We start from the raw sequence: 12,700 nt of genomic DNA on the forward strand, positions 1-12,700 counted from the left end.
GTGACTGCTCCATCTCAGCTGCCAATGTATAGACCTCAGCTACCAGTGTATTCACCTCAGGTGCCAGTGGCTATTCCATCTCAGCTGCCAATGTATGGACCTCGGGTGCCAGTATATTCACCTCAGGTGCCAGTGGCTATTCCATCTCAGCTGCCAATGTATGGACCTCAGCTACCAGTGTATTCACCTCAGGTGCCGGTGACTGCTCCATCTCAGCTGCCAATGTATAGACCTCAGCTACCAGTGTATTCACCTCAGGTGCCGGTGACTGCTCCATCTCAGCTGCCAATGTATAGACCTCAGCTACCAGTGTATTCACCTCAGGTGCCGGTGACTGCTCCATCTCAGCTGCCAATGTATGGATCTCAGCTACCTGTGTATTCACCTCAGGTGCCGGTGACTGCTCCATCTCAGCTGCCAATGTATAGACCTCAGCTACCAGTGTATTCACCTCAGGTGCCAGTGGCTATTCCATCTCAGCTGCCAATGTATGGACCTCGGGTGCCAGTATATTCACCTCAGGTGCCAGTGGCTATTCCATCTCAGCTGCCAATGTATAGACCTCAGCTACCAGTGTATTCACCTCAGGTGCCAGTGGCTATTCCATCTCAGCTGCCAATGTATGGCCCTCAGGTGCCAGTTGTCGGGATCCCTCAGATACTTCTTTCATCTGAAGGACCGATGTTCTTGGGTGTAGGGCACCATATGTCTCTAATTGATTGCCCCGTCGAGAAGAATTACACAGACACAAGCTGTATGATACAACTCGGGATGCCTGCTGAGCGCCTCTGCCCCCTCAGTCAAGCTTTCTCCTTTTATAATAAAGAAGTTAGATATTTACAGACATGCGCAATAAAGAAAAGAAAAATAGTTACTTCTACAACAGCTTTGCCATGTAAGCAGGAAATATTTGACCTTGGTTCACAAGGGAGATGTCTGAGACATCTCCTCGAAGAAAAGATAAAGTTCAGCAGAATTCATTTAACTCATTCAGTTCTTATCATTCCCCCCTTTGACATCTTCATTTTCCACAATCTGGAACACTGGATCCTGCAACAACAGCGGATAGTGGCTCGTTCACCAGGTACTATCCCAGGCCGACGGGTTGCCCAAGGGAGACAGGTCTTCTACCTTCTCCATCCCCCAGATACTGAAGCCACGTCCATCATTGCAAGAGTACGCTCCTTCATGCCAGAAATGAGATGTCAACCTAGGACTCAAAGGAATAATAGTTAAATTCTTGTTGTTTACAGTCAAACTTCCTTATCTATTTCTACATCTTTTCTTGCATACAGAGATACACCAAAAAACAAGTTTCAGTAACACATATATTATAAGGAGACAAACGGCAATACGTAATAAACTTAGTATAATCCCAGCTATCCAGCCTCCAATACCCTTAAACCAATTAGCTGGATTAAGAAAGGAGAAGGTGTCTGACCACCAACTATCCTTAGTACGATCATTGTCTTTATCATACTGATCTCTAAGTCTTTGAACATCCTCTATTTTTAATTTTAACTTTATAGTACTGTTGGGATCTATATAATGACAGCAAGCGGGTCCGATGACCTGACACATACCACCTTGCGCTGCCGTTAAATAATCTAGTACTATAGTATGTTGATTAGTGACTATAATAAGCTGATTTTGGACAGCAACAGTGGTGTTCAGTATATCCAGTATATCCCAGATTTGAATTTTTCATGATGTTGTATAAACTTATTATTCAAGGACATTGGAGAATTTAGACTGTCCCACGCAGCTACTATCATTGGTATAGACAATGTAAAAAACCAAAGCGTTATGCTCTTTTATGTATTACTAACTCCTGTGGCTAGTTTGCAGTGTGATGCGTGGATCCAGGTTGGTCGTCCTTCCAACTTAACAGAAGTAGGCGTTGTTAGGAGCACTTGGTAAGGTCCTTGGTATCGGGGTTCAAGCGTCTTTCTGGAATGTTTCTTCAGGGCTGTGGAGTCGGAGTCGTGGAGTCGGAGTCGGTGCTCATTTTGGTGGAGTCGGAGTCGGTATAAAATGGACCGACTCCGACTCCTAAAATATATAATAAATTGGGTACAGTAATTCAATGCAGGATGTGCTGAATATTTTTTCATAGGAGTTTGGGAAAGTTATGAAATGTCCTATAAATGGCTGTTATATTCCTGATCTAAGGCTACATTCACACACAACGTTTTTCCTGTGTTTTTTGAGGATACGTTTTTCAGCTGCAAAAGCTGATCATCTTTTTAAAAAACTGCATCACCTGAAAGGTTTTTGAGCTCATAGATAATGTTTTCAATAGCAAAAGCAGATTAGAAATCTGCTCTATCTATATATCCATTTATCCATATCTGTCTATCCATATCGTATCTGTACCAAAAAGAATGAAAACCGGGTAGTACACCAATATATATTCTGTTCTATCTAAACATCTTGATTATTGGATCATAAAAATGATTAAATGTCTGAGGTTCACATTGTACTACAATAAATTTTTCACTTAAATATAAGCAATATGTGTGGGAGTCGGAGTCGTGGAGTCGGAGTCGGTGTAAGGGAAATTGAGGAGTCGGAGTCGGGAGTCGCAGGTTTGGCTTACCGACTCCACAGCCCTGTGTTTCTTGACATATACGTAATCACCAGGTTGTAGGCAGTGGGTTCCTTCCACACTGTCTGGATCTGGAATGGAAGAGAAGACTAGAGAATGCATTTGAGTTAAATGCTTTTGCAACTGGATTACATAATTCGTCAAATTATCCACATTAAGTGTTATGACCTGTGGGTAGTACAACCCTGTGTTTGGTGGTCTTCCAAACAATATCTCGAAGGGTGACAGTTTAGTTTTCCCCGTAGGTGTGTATCTTACTGAGAATAATGCTAATGGGAGACACTCTGGCCATGGTCTACGGGTCTGTTCCATGGTTTTCTGTATTTTTAATTTTAGTGTCCCATTCATTCTTTCTACCTTCCCTGAACTCTGTGGGTGGTAGGGTGTATGAAATGCCTGTTCTACACCTATCATTTGCATTACATTTTGCATTACCTCAGCAGTAAAGTGTGTGCATCTGTCTGATTCAATTGTTTCAGGGACACCGAATCGTGGTACTAGTTCCATCACTAGTTTCTTTGCAGTGGCTCGAGCTGTAGCAGTTTTCACCGGGTAGGCTTCTGGCCATCCGGAGAACATGTCAACACACACCAGAACATACTCATATGGTCCACATCTGGGGAGTTGAATGTAGTCGATTTGCAGTCTCTGGAAAGGATATAACGGCCTAGGACTGTGTTTCCGTGGAGTCTTCACCACTTGTCCAGGATTGTGTGCTAGGCATATGGGACAGGTGGTACAGTGTAGCTGCGCCACCTTCCCAAACCCGGGAGCAATCCAATCGTTCGTGACTAGGCGTGTCATTCCATTGGTGGACATGTGAGTTGGAAGATGAACTGCTTCTGCCATCCTTGGGTACAAAACCCTAGGCAGGCAGTACTTCTGATCTTTCTTCCATATTCCGTTCGTTTTTTCGGCACCCATCTTCTCCCAAGTTTCCTTGTCCGTCTGGGCGGAATCTTCTTGGAACTTTTGTAAGTCTGTAAACAATTCTGATGCATCCTTGTGCACTATGTTTACTTTTTCTGGAGTCCCCAAGGCAGCTTGCTTCGCCACCTGGTCTGCTTTCTCGTTACCTTTTGCTTCCATGTTATCTTTTCTGGTGTGTGCTGGCACCCTCATAACGGCCACCCCCTGTGTCTGGGCCACATTCTCGAGGATTTCTCTAATCAGTGTGGCATGTTTTATGGGTGTTCCTGCTGCTGTCATGAAACCCCTTGTACGCCACAAGACCCCAAAATCATGTACTATCCCAAAGGCATATCTTGAGTCAGTGTAGATATTTGCTGTTTTTCCTTTGGAAAATTTTAATGCCTCATTCAGAGCTGTTGGTTCAGCTTCTTGTGCAGACATATGGGGTGGAAGTGCCTTTGCCACAATAGTCTCATGTGGTGACACCACAGCATATCCTGTGTGGAATTTTCCACTCTCATCGGCATATCTGCTGCCATCCACAAATAGCACAAAGTCTGGATTTGACAATGGTGTGTCAGTGACATTGGGTAAGCCAATAACTTCTTGCTGCATCAGTTCTATGCAATCATGTTCAACCTCGTATGAAGGCTCGAAAGAAAGTGATAATGTGTTCTCATCTACATCCCCCCCTTCAGAATCTGCAATTGGCAATAGTGTAGCCAAATTCAAATTCTGAGTTTTGGTAAACGTAACATTAGGAGGCATGAGTAAAGCACATTGCAATCTGAGTTGTCTAGCCATAGAAACATGTTTAGAAGAAACCTGATTCAGGATACCGTATATATCATGTGTGGTACAGACAGTTAGTGGATTGTCCAGTACGATATCAGAAACTTTGTCAAGTAGTAATGCAATTGCAGAAACTGCTCTAACCCAGGATGGTGTTCCTTGTGCTACAGAGTCTAATTCGGCAGAATAGTATGCAAGAGGTCTATTCTTTTTGTCATGTTTCTGTGTCAAAATGCCAGTAGCATGCCCTCTGATTTCAGCGGCCATAAGTTGAAAAGGCACATCATAATTAGGTATACCTAATGCTGGGGCTGACACTATGGCCTTCTTTAGGTACTGAAATGAGGTCCGTGCAATATCAGTCAATTGGAAAGGTGTTATGTTGATGCAATCATACAGTGGCTGCATGTGTTCACTAGCATGTATGACCCATTGGCGGCAAGAAGAAACTAAACCCAAAAAGGCTCTCAACTGCTTATGGGTTGTCGGTTCCTTCATTTGTTGAACAATTGTGATTCTGTCACTGGTTAGGTGTCGGGTACCATGAGATAGGCAATGTCCTAAAAATATGACTTTTGGTTGACAAAACTGTAATTTCTCTCTGTTGACCTTACATCCGTTATCTGATAAAAACATCAATAGTGATAATGTATGTATTTTACAGTTAGTCTCATCAGGTGCACAAAGCAACAGGTCATCCACATATTGTAAGAGCACAATATCAGGTGGGTGTGGCCAGCCGGCCAACACAGACTGCAATGCTTGCGTGTACAATGTGGGTGAATGCTGCATGCCCTGTGGTAGTCTGGTCCAGGCATATTGTTTGCCCTTAAATGTAAAAGCGAACAAGTGCCAACAGTTTTTGTGGAGGGGCACTGAGAAAAATGCGTTCGACAAATCAATCACTGAAAAACATTTCGATTGACTAGGGATTTTTGCCAATAGCGTGTGTGGGTTAGGTACTACTGGTGTCAAAGGAACAAGGACTTTATTTCTCTCAGATCATGTACCATGCGGTATTTTGGGGCATCACTTGGTCCTCCTTTCTTTTTGACAGGAAACAATGGTGTATTAGCTTGTGATTTAATTGACACCAATGCTCCATTGCTTACAAGATCAGTGATTTGTGCTTCAATAGCAGCCTCCTGTTGGGCACTAATGGGATACTGCCGCAGCTGAGGTAACCTTGTATCCATAGGCACCTCTACCACAACTGGGGATACGGGAAGTAGGCCAATATCCGCATTCCCTTTTGCCCATAAGGTATTAGGTAATTTGTCTAGGGCTGGGTCCCATGGTTGTGATGTGGTGTCATCAGGACCTTGTGACTCGAGAGCTTGAATTATCATGCAAGCCTCAAGAGTGTCCTCATCCCCATCTGGGATAGTAAGGTGTACTGTACCATCTTCAGCAAATTTGATATCTGCATGTAGTTTCTTTAGTACATCTACTCCCAATAAGCAAATTGGTGCTCTTTTGACAAATAAAAACTTATTCAGGAACATTTTAGGTCCTATCTTAACCGGCAAAGGTTTACTAAAAGGAATTAGGCTAGATTGTCCACTGAATCCTGAGACAAAGGTTGAGTATTCTGAAAGGAGATCTGGAGTTATTACCTTGTCATTGACCACCGAAGAGGTTGCTCCGGTGTCTACTAGAAAGGGCACCTTTTTTCCATTGACTTGAATTTTAACTACTGGTTCCTTAGAGTCAAGTTGCATTCTAATTGCACCTAGTCAGTCAGTTGTTTCCTCCCTTCTAGACTGAGATTCCCTTTCTGCTTTTCTCTTGCGGCAATCTCTCTGGAAATGACCGGGCTTTTTACAGTAATGGCAAGTAAAAGTCCTTCTCCTTGCTCCCCCTGTTGAGCCCTCTGAATCTTGTGTGAAAAATACTTTCCCTTTTTCTTTTTTGTTTTCCCGTAAGTCCATTTCAATTCCCATGTCTCTTCCTCAGACCATGGGCGTTATCTGCTGACCTCCAATCAGGAGTACAATTTTTCAACTTCAATTTTACCTCTGATGTTAACCCATCTACAAAGGATTTAGCAAGCAATCTCTGTACCCCCGGGCTGGTTAGATCTAGTCCTTCATCGCTAAATCCCATTTCCAATGTCTGATAAAAGTCAGCTACTGTTTGTCCTGGTTGCTGTGAAACTGCCGTCTGCGAACCTCGCTGTCTCTGTTTACCTCCCATAAAAGTATCAAGAACCTCTAAAAATATCTCTACTGATGCTTGTGTACGGGGGTTGTTTTCTGCATTTTCTGCTGGTTTTCTAGGTATCAGAGCCTGCCAGAGCTCGTGTTGAAGTGGCAAAGATAACTTCAATCTAAGCATGTCTTCTCCATCATTCCAAGTACCCCTGTGTACTATTAATACCTGTCTCAAATATGCAGCAAATCGGGCTGGATTGATAATCGGGTCGGGAGCGTTGGACAACAAAGCCATACATTCAGTTGCCGTCCAAGGCTGATAATAGTTAGTGAGTATATGCCTTGTTACAGGGTCCCCATTCGGTCCAACCTATCTAAAAGGTCTGGTGGAGGTACTAACCGGGGCTAATAAATTGGGTACATGGTGTCGAGGGGCACCACAGGAAAAGCAATCCTCCCTCCAATTGGGATTTTGTTGACCACAATTACTGCAGACCCATCCAGGTTCATTGCTGCCACTAGGTGGCTTAACAGCTATTGGTGTTTCTGGGTACAGTTTAGCCGGTGGTGGAGGAGCCATAGGTACTGGTGGTGGCACTGACAACGGGGCTGGATAGGATGGAGGCTCATGCATTTTCTCCACTGGGTCATCTGTCATTCTGACCTTCTTTGGACGTATCCATTTCCCTGTCTTCTCGTTATATGCCCACTTTTCCCTCTGAGCAACTTGTGAACACTTTAAACATGCTTCAACCTGTTCTCCCCATCCTGCATCTGCAATTTTTCCTGATTTCGTGTCTTTTATCTCCTTCCATTTGTCCTCATTCAAAGCCTCTTTCCCTTCTACCTTGAATTTTTTTAATACCTTTTCCAGGTTCTTTGCTGCACCACTTCCATATCTATCCTCAATTATATCACATAACCAATTTCCCTCTTCAGGTGTCTTTCCCTGACTGTTCCCCATCTTTCTATCCTGTTTCTCTTGTTTCTTCCTGTTAGTCCCCTGCCTTAGGTGGTGTATTGGGTAAGCTCAAGACTAGGCTCTACTATACCTCGTTACCTTCTTCCTAAGGTGCTAACAGGCTAAATGGGGTGTCTGTTCCTCCTTGTACTACGTGTTTCGTGTACTTATAAGCTATGTAACATCCGAACAGAAGCACTCCCACAACACACAGGATTGTCCACAAAATATCCATCTATTGGGGTTCTTCAGTCATATCTTGTCACAGGCTCATTTCGCGGTCCTGTGCTCATTCAATCACACTCTTATCTGTCACAAGGTTTATTCGTAAAGGGTGTTGATTTAAGCTTAGGCGGTGACCTCCCCGAAAGGACGCTGTCACATAACCCAGTTAGGCAATATCACCACTCTTTGAACGAATACCTACTGTGCAGCTTATTTTTCTACTTTCCACAATCTTTCAGATCAAAGCAGCCACTCAACAACCTCCTTGATTCCTAACGCGGAATCGTCTATTGTGAAAAACTTGTCCGTCCGGGCTGCGCAGTATGAACTGTTCACCCAGCCTTAGATTCCGTAATGTTAGACCTCTCAACGTATCATTCAATGGGATATGTGTATTTAATGCTAGTAATATCCACCATTCATCTCCCTTACGTACGTGGTGAAATTTTTGTATATTCAACCCTGGGACTGTTCCCGCAAACGTCCATGCACCATACCCATTTTGATTTGCATCAGCTCTTCTCCTAAAGATAGCAGTATACAGGCAGAATCTACAATAACCTCTCATTCGAGCAGAAATTACATATGCGTGTCACACCCGATTTCCTCAGAGTTCTTATATGGACCTGATTTTACGGCCCCCTCCTCTACTAGATTCCCCTTGATACGGACCTTAGTTATAATGATAGATTATGAAGAGCAGAGAAGAGAAGAATTGATCTCTTACCTGGCCAGGTGTTTAGGTCTGCTGTTCACAATTTCATCAGTAACCGGAGTGGTCCGTAGGTCGGGTGGTCTCGGAGAGGTGCCTATTTCAGGTCCCTGTTCAGGCGCCAGGAAACTGTCGGGATCCCTCAGATACTTCTTTCATCTGAAGGACCGATGTTCTTGGGTGTAGGGCACCATATGTCTCTAATTGATTGCCCCGTCGAGAAGAATTACACAGACACAAGCTGTATGATACAACTCGGGATGCCTGCTGAGCGCCTCTGCCCCCTCAGTCAAGCTTTCCCCTTTTATAATAAAGAAGTTAGATATTTACAGACATGCGCAATAAAGAAAAGAAAAATAGTTACTTCTACAACAGCTTTGCCATGTAAGCAGGAAATATTTGACCTTGGTTCACAAGGGAGATGTCTGAGACATCTCCTCGAAGAAAAGATAAAGTTCAGCAGAATTAATTTAACTCATTCACTTCTTATCACAGTGTATTCACTTCAGGTGCCGGTGGCAGCTCCATCTCAGCTGCCAGTGCATTCACCGCAGCTGCCCTTGACTGCTACATTGGCACCTGATGTAGATTGACCTCAGCTACCAGTGTATTCACCTCAGCTAAAAGTATACAGTATTCACCTCAAGTGCTGATGGCTACTCCATCTCAGCTGCCAATGTATGGACCTCAGGTGCCAGTGTATTCACCTCAGGTGCCAGTCACTGCTTCATCTCAGCTGCCAATGTATGGACCTCAGGTGTCAGTGTATTAAACTCAGGTGCCGGTGGCTGCTCCATCTCAGCTGCCAATGTATGGACCTCAGGTGCCAGTGTATTCACCTCAGGTGCCCTTGACTGCTACACTGGCACCTGATGTAGATTGACCTCAGCTACCAGTGTATTCACCTCAGGTGCCAGTGTATTCACCAGCTAAAAGTATATAGTATTCACCTCAAGTGCTGATGGCTACTCCGTTTCAGCTGCCAATGTATGGACCTCAGGTGCCAGTGTGTTCACCTCAGGTGCCAGTGACTGCGCCATCTCAGTTGCCAATGGATGGACCACAGGTGCCAGTGTATTCATCTCAGGTGCCGGTGGCTACTCCATCTCAGCTGCCAATGTATGAACCTCAGCTAGTAGTGTATTCACCTCAAGTTCCGGTGGCTGCTCCATTTCAGCTGCCAATGGATGGACCTCAGCTACCAGTGTATGCACCTCAAGTGATGGTGGCTGCTGCACCTCAGCTTGCAGTGCATTCACTTCAGGTGCTGGGGGCTGCCCCACCTCTGGTGCCAGTTGGCAACATTGCCACTAGGAATTTCAGGGCACATACTGGCAAAATTTTTGGGCCCCCTTGAGACTCCGCCCTGGTTCCACCCCAGCTCCGCTTCCACCCTTTAGGCCGGAGTCACACTAGCGATAAAATCGGACGAATGTAATGCGATAAAAAATCGCATTTCATCCGTCCCAATGTTATTCAATGGTGCTGCTCCCATCATGCGTTTTTTTATCGGATACGTTCCTTGGACCGAGACAATCGCAGCATGCTGCGATTGTCACCGATTTTCGGATCGGATTCGACAATGCAAGTCTATGGATGCAATTAAAAAACGCATTGAAAACGCACCACACGTGTGACTTGCGATTAAATCGCAAGACTTCTCCAGGTCAACAGGAAAGAGCATCAGGCATTGACATTGGATGTCAATTTGATGCTTAGATGCGAATAAAATCGGTTCATCGCCGGAAAATGGGATGACAGACGGATCCCTGGATAAGAATTCTTTGTGCGATTTCGTACTGTTAAAATGGGACCGATTTTTTTTTCGTTGTGTGTGACTCCAGCCTTAAACCTTCGACAGTCCCACCACCAACTCTTAGAAAAATTCCACTTCTGCATCATGTCCTTGTAAGGAGGGAGACCGGGCTGTGGGTACCTGTGCTGAGCTGAGTCCGAAACTGTCGGGGCTGCGTCCCATGTTGCCCGGGGTAAGGAAAAGGGGACCGAACAAATCCCATGACCCGAAAAGAGGGGGCGTGTTAAGAGCAAAGCAGTCGGCAGTTTCCTACCGACATGAAGAGGGCAGGGGGAAGCGTGCTCTCCGCTCTAAGCAGCAGTGCCGTGACGTACTGCGGCCAAGATCTCCTGAGCGTTCCGGTGGGACAGTGAGTGTGGGAAGCGCCGTGCTCCCAGCTGAGCATAAGATTGTGCGCGTGCTGAGTAGCGTGGGCCGGTTACGGGACACTGAAGTGCTTTTTCCTTTGCTGGCTAGCACGCATCACCCCATGGTCGGTAAGGAGATTCTACAGCTTTTCCCACTTTGATTGCTCGGGCTTATGGACTAGGGGCTCAGCGGATAAAACCGGAGATCGCTATCCTTGGACCCCATCTTAGGACCCTACATCGGCCGTTGTCGGTACTACTACCCCCATCGGAATGTGGACTAAGGACCCCACCAGGAGCTACAATAAGTGTTGCTTGAAACTTAGACTGTCGCAATCATTTTGCTTATTTTATTTAACACGTTCCAATAACTCATTGCCACTGCTTATTAACTCCCTGCGAGGAGATTACTTTACTCTTTACCGTTAAAAGAATAAATAGTATCGTTATACTGCTCTGCAATCCCTGCGTGCTGCATCTCAGCACCTGCTTACATTTGGCGTAGTCGGTAGGATGCAGTCCACAAACGCAGAGGCAGCAAACCAGATGGTTATGGGTGCCCCAAGGGCCAGCTTACCTGCTTACCCTGGGGGCCATGCTCAGCAATCTCCCAAAGTTTACACGAAGTAATTCACTCCTGTGGGACTGGACTGAGCGCGTTAAAGGCATGTTGAGAATGCACTCGATGACCCCCGCTATGCAAGCAGAGATTGCTGTGATGTTCTGTAATGTTTCGGCCCCCTCATGAACGGGACATCTTTACTAAAGTGTTACAAATTTTGAGATTTGCAGTTGGGATTGTTTAGCTGTGTTCAGAGAGAGGGTGAATCCGTGACGCAACATATGAATGCACTAACAACATCCAACAAGACAGGAAGTTTAGCCACATGGCAGTATATTTACCTTGTAAGTCTGTATTGGACATATATCTCTTTTTAATGTGTTTTTATATTTTTGCTATTATGCAGTAATAAAGGCTAATTATTTTATGGCTAAACTTCCTCTGTCTTGTTGGATGTTGTTTTGTATAGAAGTGCCATTTAATTAGGCCCAACTATTTGGATATATATGAATGCGCTACAACAGGTGCATGCGGCGATTGCTAGGGATAATGTGGGCATGGGACCTGCAGATGTGATTTTGAGGGATCAACTTGTAGCGGGCCTCAGGGACCCATCACTTAAACAAGCTCTGCGAGAGCGCCTGCATGCCGACCCGTGCATGACGTTTCTGGAGATTGGGGCAGAAGCGCACGTGCGCGAGAGCAGGGGATGGCAGCCTCAGCAGGGATGGTTCGGAGTAGTGGGGTACCTGCCTCGCCCACAGCTGAGCCAGGATGGGCCCTAGGGATTCGGAAAGAAATACAAGAAATGCGGGAAGAGTGGTCTGGCCTCAGGAGAGACCCCACCGTGGCTTCAAATCTGTCCTGAGATAGAAGTGAGCCCGAGTCCCAATTGCCCATTGTACCCCGCCGGGAAAGGGAACAAGCCCGAGCCGAGAGACATCCGAATTGTTTCAAGTGTGGGGACGTTGGACACTATGCCCAAGGATGCGCGAGACAAGGGTGGCCTCTTATTTGGCAGCCATTAAACTAGTGGGCTCCATGGCTGGGGAACGCCGCCTGGAGCCTGAAAGGCTAAAGAAGAGAGAAGCCAGTCCCAAAAGTTTAATTTCTCTGTGTCCCCTTATATGGGCTGAAATGAATTGTTGAGCCATCCGCTACCTAGTCGATACCAGTTCCCAGGTGACCACCATGCCGGAAGCATATTTTAGATGTCATTTCTCAGAGGTGACGTGGCTGGAGTGGGGCCCAGTGATCAAGTTGACCGCGACTAATCAGTTGCCCATCCCGGTCGCAGGGGTGGTCTGGATGCAAATTACAATGTGTGGCAAAGATGTGGGCCAGAAAAGAGTCATGCTGACTGCTGGAGAAAATAGCAACAGTCCTCCCATGAACCTGGGAATGAATGTGCTAAAAGAACTCGGACACTCTTGATCAGCAAGTCCCCGGACGCTTTTCCGGACCGAAGGAGCCCATGAACCCCCCCCCAGAGGAAGGTGTTTCAACAGTTGATATGGGTTGCCCGTACGAGCTTGTACACCCCTCGAAGGGGTGGAAGTCCAGATAGAACCAACCCTAGTGGACCAGGTACCTTCACGATTTCTCATTGCTT

The sequence above is a fragment of the Dendrobates tinctorius genome, unplaced genomic scaffold, assembly GCF_039654945.1.
Source record: "Dendrobates tinctorius isolate UK_male_01 unplaced genomic scaffold, ASM3965494v1 ptg000035l, whole genome shotgun sequence".
In the NCBI taxonomy this organism is placed as follows: Eukaryota; Metazoa; Chordata; class Amphibia; order Anura; family Dendrobatidae; genus Dendrobates; species Dendrobates tinctorius.